This window comes from Lissotriton helveticus, chromosome 2_1 (genome assembly GCF_964261635.1).
Source record: "Lissotriton helveticus chromosome 2_1, aLisHel1.1, whole genome shotgun sequence".
Lineage (NCBI taxonomy): Eukaryota > Metazoa > Chordata > Amphibia > Caudata > Salamandridae > Lissotriton > Lissotriton helveticus.
Window position 1 is genome coordinate 1,258,177,501 of NC_136059.1, and position 10,999 is coordinate 1,258,188,499.

Genomic DNA, 10,999 nt, shown 5'->3' on the forward strand with positions numbered 1-10,999 from the left:
GAAAATACTCACTCGGCCTCCTCTAGGATGCTAAACTGGGACACTTTTAAAGGGGTTATCCGAGGTGCTTGTATTAGGTAGATAGCAGGGGTCTGTAGGACCTTAGAACGCTAGCTATTATCCACAGAAACAAAGCTTGCCACCCTAGCCACACGTTGGTCCAGTGTCCACGACCCAAGTCGTGGTGGTTAAAATTACATATGCAGAGGCATAAGCAGACTTACGTAGACATAATTTTAAAGCGTGTGCAGCCAGAGCACACCGAAAGGGGGACTGGTCCGATGCATTACAAGCCTGGCTCATCCGACAGGACACAGTTGCAGGCCCACTCACGGAAATAATTGACCCCACGAGTATCACGGTCTACACAAAAGTGGATATCCTGCAGTTCTTTTGTACGTATTACACTAAGGTCTACACAGCTCCTAGACAGAAAGTTTTTTAGCCCAACTGACTATGCTGTGGATTTCCCCAGAAGATCGCGCCGCTCTAGACACAAATCACTTAGTCAGATGTGAAACAGGCAATCCATTCCTTGGCGTGCAACAAGGCGTCGGCTCACTACAGATGTCAGTGGAATAGCACACCACATTTGCCACGCAATTGGCACCCATGCTCGAGGAAATGTACAGAGTGGCATTAGATGAGGGAGAACTTTCTGGCTCACTCTGTGAATCTATTAAGGTGTAGTTCCTAAAACCATACCGTGAACCTACGTGACTGGCATCCTACCTACAAATCACACTGCTATCGGCAGACTGCAAGATTCTCGGGAAGCTCTTGGCAGACTGGTACACCCAAATTCTCCCGAACATTAGTACACCCGGACCAATGGAGGTTTGTCTGGGATAGAACCATATCCCACAACATCAGGTGATTGTTCCACGTCCAGAATGGTATCCCCAAGCAGTCTGCCTGATTCTGGACCTGGAGAAGGCATTTGACACCCTGGCCTGTCCGGATCTGTTTGCAGTGCTACAGCGGGTAGTGTAGACCCCAAGCTACTGGCATACACAAGACTATTGTTCACAAACCTGTCAACCCGAATACGCCTGGGCCGCCTCATCTTCGAACCCTTTCCGGTGGCACCGAACACACATCAGGGATGCCCCCTCTGGTCGCACCTCTTTGCTACAGCAATGGAGTCTCGGGGGCCTTACTCAGGGAGTGTGGTAAGATGGAGGGCATCCCCATGGCCGGTACACCCAGAGTATGTTTCTGTATGCTAACAACCTGCTATTGTATGTACAGGACAACACAATGAATTTTGCTCCCATTTGGGAGACACAGATTTTGCCGCAGTAGCCGGACTAAAGGTAAACTGAACGAAATCCACTATATACCCCCTAAATCCCTACCTCCCCTCACTAGTGATCAATGTTGGCAACATCAGGCTGACCTGGAGTGATCAAGCCCCCAGTACCTGGGAATTAGACTCTACCACTCTCCTCGTGATCTCTACAGGGCAACCTCCGTAGGGCGCTAGCAGGGATAAATAGCCCTGGTGAAGATAGTCATAGGGCCACGCCTTCTCTACCACTTCACCAATCTTCAGATTATCCGCCCATGCTCCTTCTTCCGGGAACTGGACTCCCTGCTCATCTCGCTAATATGGAGCGTGGGCCGCCGCAGAGTGGCCCTGATCAAGATGCAGCTGCCGCTAAACCAGGGGGTACTAGGAGCTCTATCATTTGAGATGTACTATCTGGCTGCACAGCTGCAGTGGTTATCTTGCTGGACAGCCGGATGAGGACTGGGAGAAATGGCTCAGAGACCGGCCACACGACGATCCCCGCATTATGCTGCCTGCTCCTACCCACCAACTGACCGGATCCAACACACCCACTGCAAGTCAAAGTGGCCAGTTCCTGTATGAGAAGAGTCCAGCGCCTATACCGTGGGAGACCACTATATAACCCCCTGCTATCGCTAGTAGGTCTACCCTGGGGAAATGGTCACTACACATTAAACCATACACATTTGGACATCCTCAAGATAGGGTCCCTGTTCGAAGAGGGACAGCTTCTTACTTTTGATGGTCTAGTGGAAGATCGTGGGCTTCCGCAGGGACAATTCCCTCTCCACAGCCAAATAGGTCCAGACTGCAGACAGCTATGGGACCTGGCTGATGAGGAACCACTGACACACCCAGTCCTGCACACAATATTAAACATGGGACTGGGGTGACACCTCATCACCTGAATTTACAAAGCAATCCGAGAATTAATGAGTGTGACGATTACTCAGCTGCGGCAAACGTGGGAGGAGTACTTTGGACGCCCATTACAGAACTCAAAATAGGAAAGGGACCTAATGCACTCCAGGAACGTTTCTTGTACCATGCGATTTAAAAACATCCAATTCTATATCCTACACAAGGCTTACCTCACACCAGAGAGACTCCAGCAGTTCTACCTAGACACACAATTTCTCTGTCCACAATGTCAGACACCCAGCGCCACATTCCAGCATATGTTCTGGAGGTGCCACATCAACAGAAGTGTGGCTCACTGGTTAGAGGAGGCATACCCTGAAGCAGAGGTCAGAACCGGGACCAGGGTTCAATTCCCGACGCGGCAGGGTCTTGAGCCCAAATGTCCACGGACTCAATAATTCTCGCTTCGGTGCCTACTCGAATCACGGGTTCACACTCTGCAACTCTGGGCAATAGCTTGCTTAATCTCCACTACAGCCCCCCTGCGGCGGGATGCCTGGCTTACACCTTGGGGATGCCCAGTACGGGTTATCTCACAGGGAAAAAGCCAGGACGGGTTCCCAAAGCAAGCGCCTTGAGACCTTGAGGTGATAAGGCGCTATATAAGAACCTTTGACATGACATGACATGACAACCCTTGTGGGGAACAATCCATACAACGGTACAGGAATTCACGGGCTTGCCTGACATAGACACATGGGAGGCCTGTGCGATCAGGGTTTTCTGGCGCCAGAAACAATATAAAATTCAGATACAATTTGCATCACATGCCATATTACTGACAAAACGTGGCATCACAATGTACTGGCGTGCTCAAGGGGGGCCCCGATGGCGGCTTGGAGGGGAGCGGTCAATAAGTGGGGCACGGCAGAAGAGGACACACTGAGAAATAAGGACGTACGGGTGTGCGGCGGCACCGCATCTCCAAGAAATGGGCAGCATTTCTCCAACGATTTCGGCTGAAAACGACCGAAGCTTCGTCACCTAGAACACACGCAACTAATTTGGTGGCACCTAACATAATAACCGCCATGGGAGCTGTGACTACAACCGCTTGTCAGCACACACCATAACTTACGCCCCACAACATCATCGTAAAGTATAAGCATACGTCTGTCCACCCTTACCCCTTCTTATCAATATAGCCCCGGTTAAAACCAATAGTTAGAGGTCAAACAGTTCACCCACATTCCCACCTACATGGGTTACCCTACACATGGAATTTAGCACAAGGAGGGGATAGTGAACCACATCCCCACACACGAACAATAGGGTCTAACCCTGTAAATCCATTTCCACCCGTCACCATACCACTGCCACAGCGGGGGTGAAAATCAGTAATAACTGTAAGCTTCACCACTGTGTTGATGATGTACAATAAATGTGCAAAGTGCAAAAACACAACAAAATGGTTAAAAAATAAAAGCATGCAACCATGGTCCATGGAACTATGAGAACTCAAAGGTACAAGTATTCCCAGACTACACGAATCTGGTACAGCGATGGAAGGCGAGTTATTTACAAGTCAAGCAGTGTCTATGGGAACATGGGATCCGCTTTACATTATTGTTTCCAGTGAGACATAAAGTAATAGTGAATGGGGAATTCAGATATTCCTCCTCCCAGGGAAGACTGTGACTTGGCTGGAAATACAAGGACTGGCTTGCCCATCAGCGGCTACAGAAACCAGATCACCCAGGAGATCCTCACGATGACAGCGAACAGCAAGGAGCAAACTTTGGGATGTATTAAAGTTGGTGGACTGGGGCAATCGCCTCACAACGCCACATAGGGTTAAGAAAGTGCTGATGCATCAGATTTTCGATGCTGAAGCGGAGTTGTGTAGGCTGGAAGTTAGGACAATACTTGATGCAGATGATAGTAAGCGCAAGCAGTAGGTGTTAAAACAACACGCAGATCTGATTGATAACCTCAGCAGATCCACTATAGGAAGTATCTGACCAGGCAACATGGTTGTGGGAATAGGATGTGTCAAATGTCCTTGTGGCTGTTGCAAGATGGTATGGATCGAATGCCCATTTGCACAAATAGAATAAAAAAAAGTGCCCTTGTATACAAACAGCAGGAAGATAATGCTGCATATGCCCAGTATTATGCTTCACTGTATTCTCTACCCCAGGGAATGAATACCCTTGTAATGGCCTACTTTCTGCAATGTATTTATCTGCTCACACTGAACATGATACAATGCGATGAACTGGTTGAGCCCCTTGCGGCTAGTGAAATTGCGGCAACTATTGACCCTCTTTCTAAAAATAAGACTGCGGGAGCAGATGAATTGACTACCGTGTTCTAGGTGACCTGTAAACAGCAACTGATCCCATATTACTGACACTATACAACAAATGGTTGAAGTAGAAATACTACCCGAATCCACTAGGATGGCCACCATAGTAGTTCTGCTCAAAGAAGAATGTGATTCATTGGATGTTCATTTATGTAGGCTTCTCTCCCTCCTCACTACAGAAAACAAGATGCTGGGGAGTGTCTTGAACAATCGTCTTGCACATGTTGGAGTACTCGTATACCCTGGCTAAAACAGATTCATTGCGGGTAGGCATACACATATGAACTTAAGGAGGCTCTTCCATATTCTAAATCATGCCTCTGCTAGGCACCAGGCACCCATGATCACAACCAATGAAGTTGAAAAGGCCTTCAACTCTTTGATCTTGTCATATTTGTTTGAAGTTCCCCCTGGGTATGGAGCTACTGGTCTGTCTATTTTATGAGGGAGCGGATGAGTGGGGCATCCGGCTGCTAGGCGTGTCACATATAATTTCATTGTATGAAGGTGATGCTCTGCTTTACCTAGTCAATCCTCGCACAAGTTTGGGAGGGGTGATGGAGCTTTTATCTAATTTTGGAATAGTGTCTGGCCTGTGCACTAACTGGGGCAAGTCTTGCCTCTAACTGATCAAAGTGACAAACTCAGAAGATCCTTGGGTGGGTCTCCATACATATCTGGTATGGACGCCTGATTCGTATAAGTATTCAGGCATGTAGATTTACCGTATAAATGAACATTTGATACGGGGCAACTTGGGCAGTGCAGTGAGTGGTATCCTGTGTTCTGTTCAATTCTGAAAGGGATTTCCATTGTCACCATTACGCAGAGTGGCTATAGGAAAGTTACCGCTACTCCCTCATCTGTTATATTACTTCTTAGCTCTACTGGCACATCTATGGCGCCCCTTCTGCAGGGGGCTGAACAGTCTGTTCTCTGACTTTATTTGGGCTCAGAAGAGTATGAGGATTGGTACAGGTGGAATAGGCCTCCCTAATCCTGGAGCCTACTATTTGGCTGCTTCACTGATTTGGCCAATGAGATGGGTGGGGAGATCAGTGGATGGGAGTTCCTGTGGATTGAGGCTTTGTTGGGCAGTACCTCGTTGCTTGAGATGTTGATGTGGAGAGCAGTGAGGCTGAAATTCATGCCTCACACAATCACCATAACTAAGCATTGTTGGCAACACTACACTAAAGCCAAAGAATTGGCTATTCTTTACTACCCAGAGCTACTGCTTTGCTGTCTACATGGGTTCAAAGCCTTACTCGGATACATATACAAACGTTTATGAGTGGAGACCAGGATACACAACATGAGGGACCTACCTGCAGGTGAAGCCTAAATACCATTTAAAAAGTCTCAGTTAACAGTCTAGTTTAAATGTGCAACAAAGAACTTGAGGCTTGGAAAAGACAATACAACAAACTATCTTGACCGAGGCACCGGCCCAGTCCCTGTCTAAATTATATACATGAATATTCCCCATGTAGTCCCCCACCAGGTGATTCTGGGGCTACTCCATAGTACCCTCTGTCCCCAGGCCTGTTCGGGTCTCATCCCCCTTCCCCCATGGAACGTCTTCCTCAGCAAGTTGCCAAGGTCCCCACACCTTTTCATATATCCTGGGGCAGCCGAGTGCCTGATATACCATTTTTTCTTAGTGCAGGCACAAATCTACGTTAGATTCACAGGCCCTTTGCGTTGGGATTTCTCTGTGCCCCCAAAGCCGAGCCACATTAAACTTTGTCACCATCAGGGCAGTGTTGCAGAAGAGTAGAGAACATCGGTTCAGGGACTGTTCCCCCTAGATCCCCAGGGCAATCAGCTGGGGGGGTCAACTCCAGTGTCCAGCCTAAGACTGTGGATATCCTCCTTCCCACTCCCCCCCCCGCACAGTTCCTCCGAAGTTTGGGGCATCCCCATATGGTATGCAGCAGTGTGCCTTTAAGTCTGCAACTCCTCAGACACAGTTCTGAGTCTGCGCTCCCCATTTGAAACAGTGTTGTTCTAGTCAAATTAGCCATATGGAGGACCTTTAGTTGGATAAGTTGAAATCAAGCCTGGATGGCTGCATCCCAAGGGTAAGAAAAAGGGTTTTCCCTTGGCTGACGCAGTTATAATTTCATGCACATGTATTCACGGAAATAATCTACATAGAGACACTAGGTCCCATACACTGTAATATATCCACACATAAATTAAGTAGCTCGAAAAATGTATTCTTTTATAAAAAATAAAGATCTTTTCTTAAAAGTTACACTTTAAAAATTCATACGCACAGAAGGTGCCCACAATAAAACATATTACAATTCATAAGCACAATTTTAAACACATGAATAGTTAAAAACACAATGAATGTCAATACATTTTTCACACAAGTTGCTATATCAACAGAATTACATGAAAGGAGAGACAAACAAAAGACATTGCTAATTAGTCATTGAATGTTACACATCTGAGAACCTGACAATTTCAGAATCTAAACTTGGGCCCGTTTTTTTCTTGACTACATAATAGATTTGTTATCTTGATTGTGTACAGGTGGCGTCGACGCGTTTCGATGGCTAAAGTTGATATTCTGCCATTTTTATCAAGACTACGTGATCAGTCTCTCCTACTTTCTGGGCACTGGTTGGTTGCCACTGACAGGGTTTTTCCTGCGGGTAACCAATTTTCTATCAGAATCTTGTGCATAGAAACCATTTACATTTCATAGACACTTTGTTTACATGCTCACTCTACTCATGAGAACATCATTTGTATTTGGGGAAAGCCCCTCTCATCCTGTACTTCTCCATATTGTACAATCACATACCAATAGTCCTCCCTATATGTCGTATTATTGGACACTTATTTTTTGGTCACCTATTACCTCTATTTCTCCCAATGTTTTACTATCTAGAGCCATGGGAAGTGCATATGCGCTACTGACTCTGATCCTCAAACCCTTATTTGTTATCAAACTATTGTCTACTGGACTATTGTTCGAAGTTGTTTCTATATGGAGAAGCTTTTGCATTTCCTAGCTGTTATTTGATGCCCGACTATATATATAAGGAGTCTTTTGTCTTTCCATATAAAACCTTTTTATTTGAGGCGTTTTTTGGTTTTCTATTTAGTCATGAAACGTAGGTTGAACCTCTCCAATCTCAAGCATAGCACCCTTGCCACATTTTTTAGGGATAAAAACGATTGTTCCCATTACCTGGTTACATAACAATCTTTGTCATGAGGAGTTTGTTCACAGTTTCAGACTTCAAGCGTTTGATCCTTCTCTATACTGCATTCTTAAAGGAATGAATGAATGTGTTTATTACCCTGTTTGCTCCTCACGTTTTCATATCATTTAATGTAAATCTCTAAAAGTTACCTTTGAGCGAGTGTGACTTCTCATCGGATCCGCCCTTCTCTTTATTTTTCTTATTTCTTAGTTATATACACCTTACTACATATGCTACCCTAATTCAGTTTATTATGTCTGTGCTTCCTAGCGTTTTTTTGCTGGCTCATTCGTTTTTTACCTTATTATGGTGCAATAGATCATTGGCGTTTGCCTTGGCGGACTCTATTTCTTTTCTTCTTCGGATTACACACCGACCCCGTTGTAGCGCCCAATACTTGTCACTACAGAATACAGTAAAATGATATTGTTGTATAAACCCCTCATTGGAAAAACCACTGCCTTAGGTTTATCAAGAGTTCACCCCCCACGTCTTACCGTGTTTTACTGGGACAAAACCCAAATCCGGAAGTGGATTATCCTACAGACTTCTTAGGCATCTTGCTATCTGGTGAAACAAATCCAATACAAGGGATTGTTAGTTCAATGTTTCCCCGCATATCTAAGAGGGGCCTATTGGTCAAAATGGGGCGGTTTCCTTACCAGCGGCCGCCTGAGTCAGAGCGTTCCACTTCCTACGGGTACCCGTCAACGTCACTCCTTCTGTCAGTTGCACGATTCAGGCACGAAAGTCCGTTAGCATCGGCCCTGGCGTTATTTAAGCAAACTGATTTGCGCTGTTATTGGCTATCTATAATGCCTGACAGCTGAGTCCAATAAGTTAAACAGCGTTTCTGATTCTATTACAGGACCGGAGGCTTCAGATTATGCTTCTCAAACTTTACTGCATCAACACAGCAGCCAATGAAAATATATTATTTTCTCAAATAAACAATAAATTACTACATTTCCCATGAACACCATGGTTATAGGCACGCCCCCACAGTCCATAAGAACCCCTTGCGTGCACATCACTTCCTCTTTCTTTGCTGCTCACAAGCCAGAGTTAAGTGCACCTTCCCTGTCCCCTCACTCTGCTTGTTGCTTTGGGGTGTCTTGGGGAAAGTCTAGATTTATTGACTAATGCGGGTGGTTCCGCTTATGAATTGAGGACTGGGGTGCTCTCTGTGGCATTTGTATTTGTTTTTGCATTTATTGGTTCTTCTGTGGTTTCTCGATTCGAGCGCTCACCTTGCGCTTCGTTGCTTGGGCCGTCTTGTTCCAGGGGCTGCTCCCGCGGTGGAGCGAGCGCCTGTCAGCGCGCTGCTTCCGTTGTGGAGAGCGCGGCTGTCAGCGCGTGTTTTCTACGGTCTTTGACCGGCGAGGGGCAATCCGCGCTCATCACTGGGGCCCGGTACCGGCTGCCTGAAGGCGCGCGGAGGCTCCCTAATGCGCCCTGCGTTCAGGCCGGGTGGCTCACGGCCGACGCGCGCGCCCAAAGACGCTGACCATTTGGGCTGGTTTTAGTAGTATTTTGGTCGCGTTTTGGGCGGCGCGCCTCGGCACGTCCCCCTGGCTTCCTGGAACGCGCGTTTTGCGCGTTCTACACACCGGCTTGCCTCTTGTTAGATCGCCTGTGCAGGGTGTGTTAATTTGAGAGTCCAGAGTGGGCACACGCTCTCTAGATTTGAGGACCTTGGCCACTGGCCCTACTGACTACAGCTTTGCTGAGGGGGTTTGGGTACAGTTTGTGTGGTGATTACCTGTTGTGTGCAGTGGTCTGACCCCCCCCACCACCCCCAAAGGCTGCCAGGGTTATTCCCTTGTATTCAGTGCCATTTTAATACCATGGAAAATTGGGTTAAATACCCTGAGGAGGAAGAGGCAGATGGGGAGGATACTAATGAAGGGCAGCAGGACGCTGTTCTAGAGGATAACATTGTCGAAGCTTTGGATGCCTCGGTCCAAGCTTCAGTTGACAGAGCCATGGAGACGAAGGTCCCCCAGACTGTGCAGCAAGCACTCGCAGTGGCCCTGCGCCCCATTCGTAAGCAGTTGGAAGGCTTTGCGAAGCGTCATGGCTACGATAAACGCAAGAAGCAGAAGCGCGATGCTCCGTCTACCTCTACTTCAGTTCCGGAGGAGCGCCAATCGTGGCCGCATGCGCAGTCCTTGGCTTCTCTTCCGGTTAAAGAATGCCCTAGTCAGCCACGTTCTGGCGGCAAGGCGAAAAGTAAACGTCCCGTGGTGGTGGACACGGATACCACCACCACTAACACTGATACCAATACCGATACTGATACTTCGGAGGAGCAACCTCCGCCCCCTAAGAAGGCCAGACCGGCTTCTAAGCCTGTGGAGGACAAGGCCCCTAAGGCCTTCCACTTTGACCCTTCGGACATCGTCCACCCTCGGTCTTCGGACTGGGTCCCGCCAGCGGACGTATCTGATTACATTCACGACCACCTCCGTAAGAGCTTCCCTCGAGAGGTGCGCAACCGGCTGCGGTCGGAATGTCCGCGTCCGGATATTCCGGACGGTGTCGCGGACACACCGGAAATAGACGCCAGTATGCTCACTTTCCTGAGGAAATTTTCGAAAGACCCTAAGAGGGGGCTTGACAGGGCCTGGCGAGGCTGTCAAGACAAGATGCTTGATGTTATTGGGCCCCTAGCCAAGATCCTGGAAATGGCCTTGGCGGCCAAGGAGGGGGCGACTCCTGTGGATCCGGACATACTGGCGGAGTGGACTCAGCGCGCAATTTGCTTTCTTGGAAACGCGAACTGCGCAGTGTCTTCAGAGAGGCGCAAGTCGTTGCTCATGCGCATGGACAGCAATCTGACAGAGTTGGCGGAAGCGGAACCGGGCCCTCTGGCCGGTGGATGTCTCTTTGGAGACAGGTTCGTGAAGGACGTCACCAAGTATGTCGGCACCTTCACCGCCTTGGATAAAGCCCAGAGTGGTATCAAGCGCGCCCTCACGCAGGGTGTTTTCAACAGGGCCGGGCGAGGCGGGGGTCGCTCGTCAGGCCGAGGATTCCAGAGAGGCTCCCAGAGAGGTGACTTTGGCCGCGGCCGCGGCGAGTGGGACTCCACCCGCGGTGGCACCTTCTATCCGTCCAGGAGAGGATTCAACAAAGGACGTTTCCAGTCGGGAAACAACAGGGCGAGTTTCAAGGCCCATCAGAGTTCCGGTGAGTCTCACAGATGTGTCTCTCCTTCCCTTGGGGGGTCGCACGCAACATTGTCTGCAA

General features: G+C 48.2%; 1 long non-coding RNA gene across 1 annotated transcript in view; it reads right to left on the reverse strand.

The window, feature by feature from the left end:
• LOC144818617 (uncharacterized) overlaps nucleotides 1-8,605 on the reverse strand; it is a 106,003-nt gene extending 97,398 nt beyond the window's left edge. Inside the window, exons 1-2 of the long non-coding RNA XR_013607144.1 lie at nucleotides 8,410-8,605; nucleotides 8,245-8,314 (exon numbers count right to left, since the gene is read on the reverse strand). This is a non-coding gene — a long non-coding RNA (uncharacterized LOC144818617). The remainder of the gene's footprint in view (nucleotides 1-8,244; nucleotides 8,315-8,409) is intronic.
• Between the last annotated feature and the right edge of the window lie 2,394 nt (nucleotides 8,606-10,999).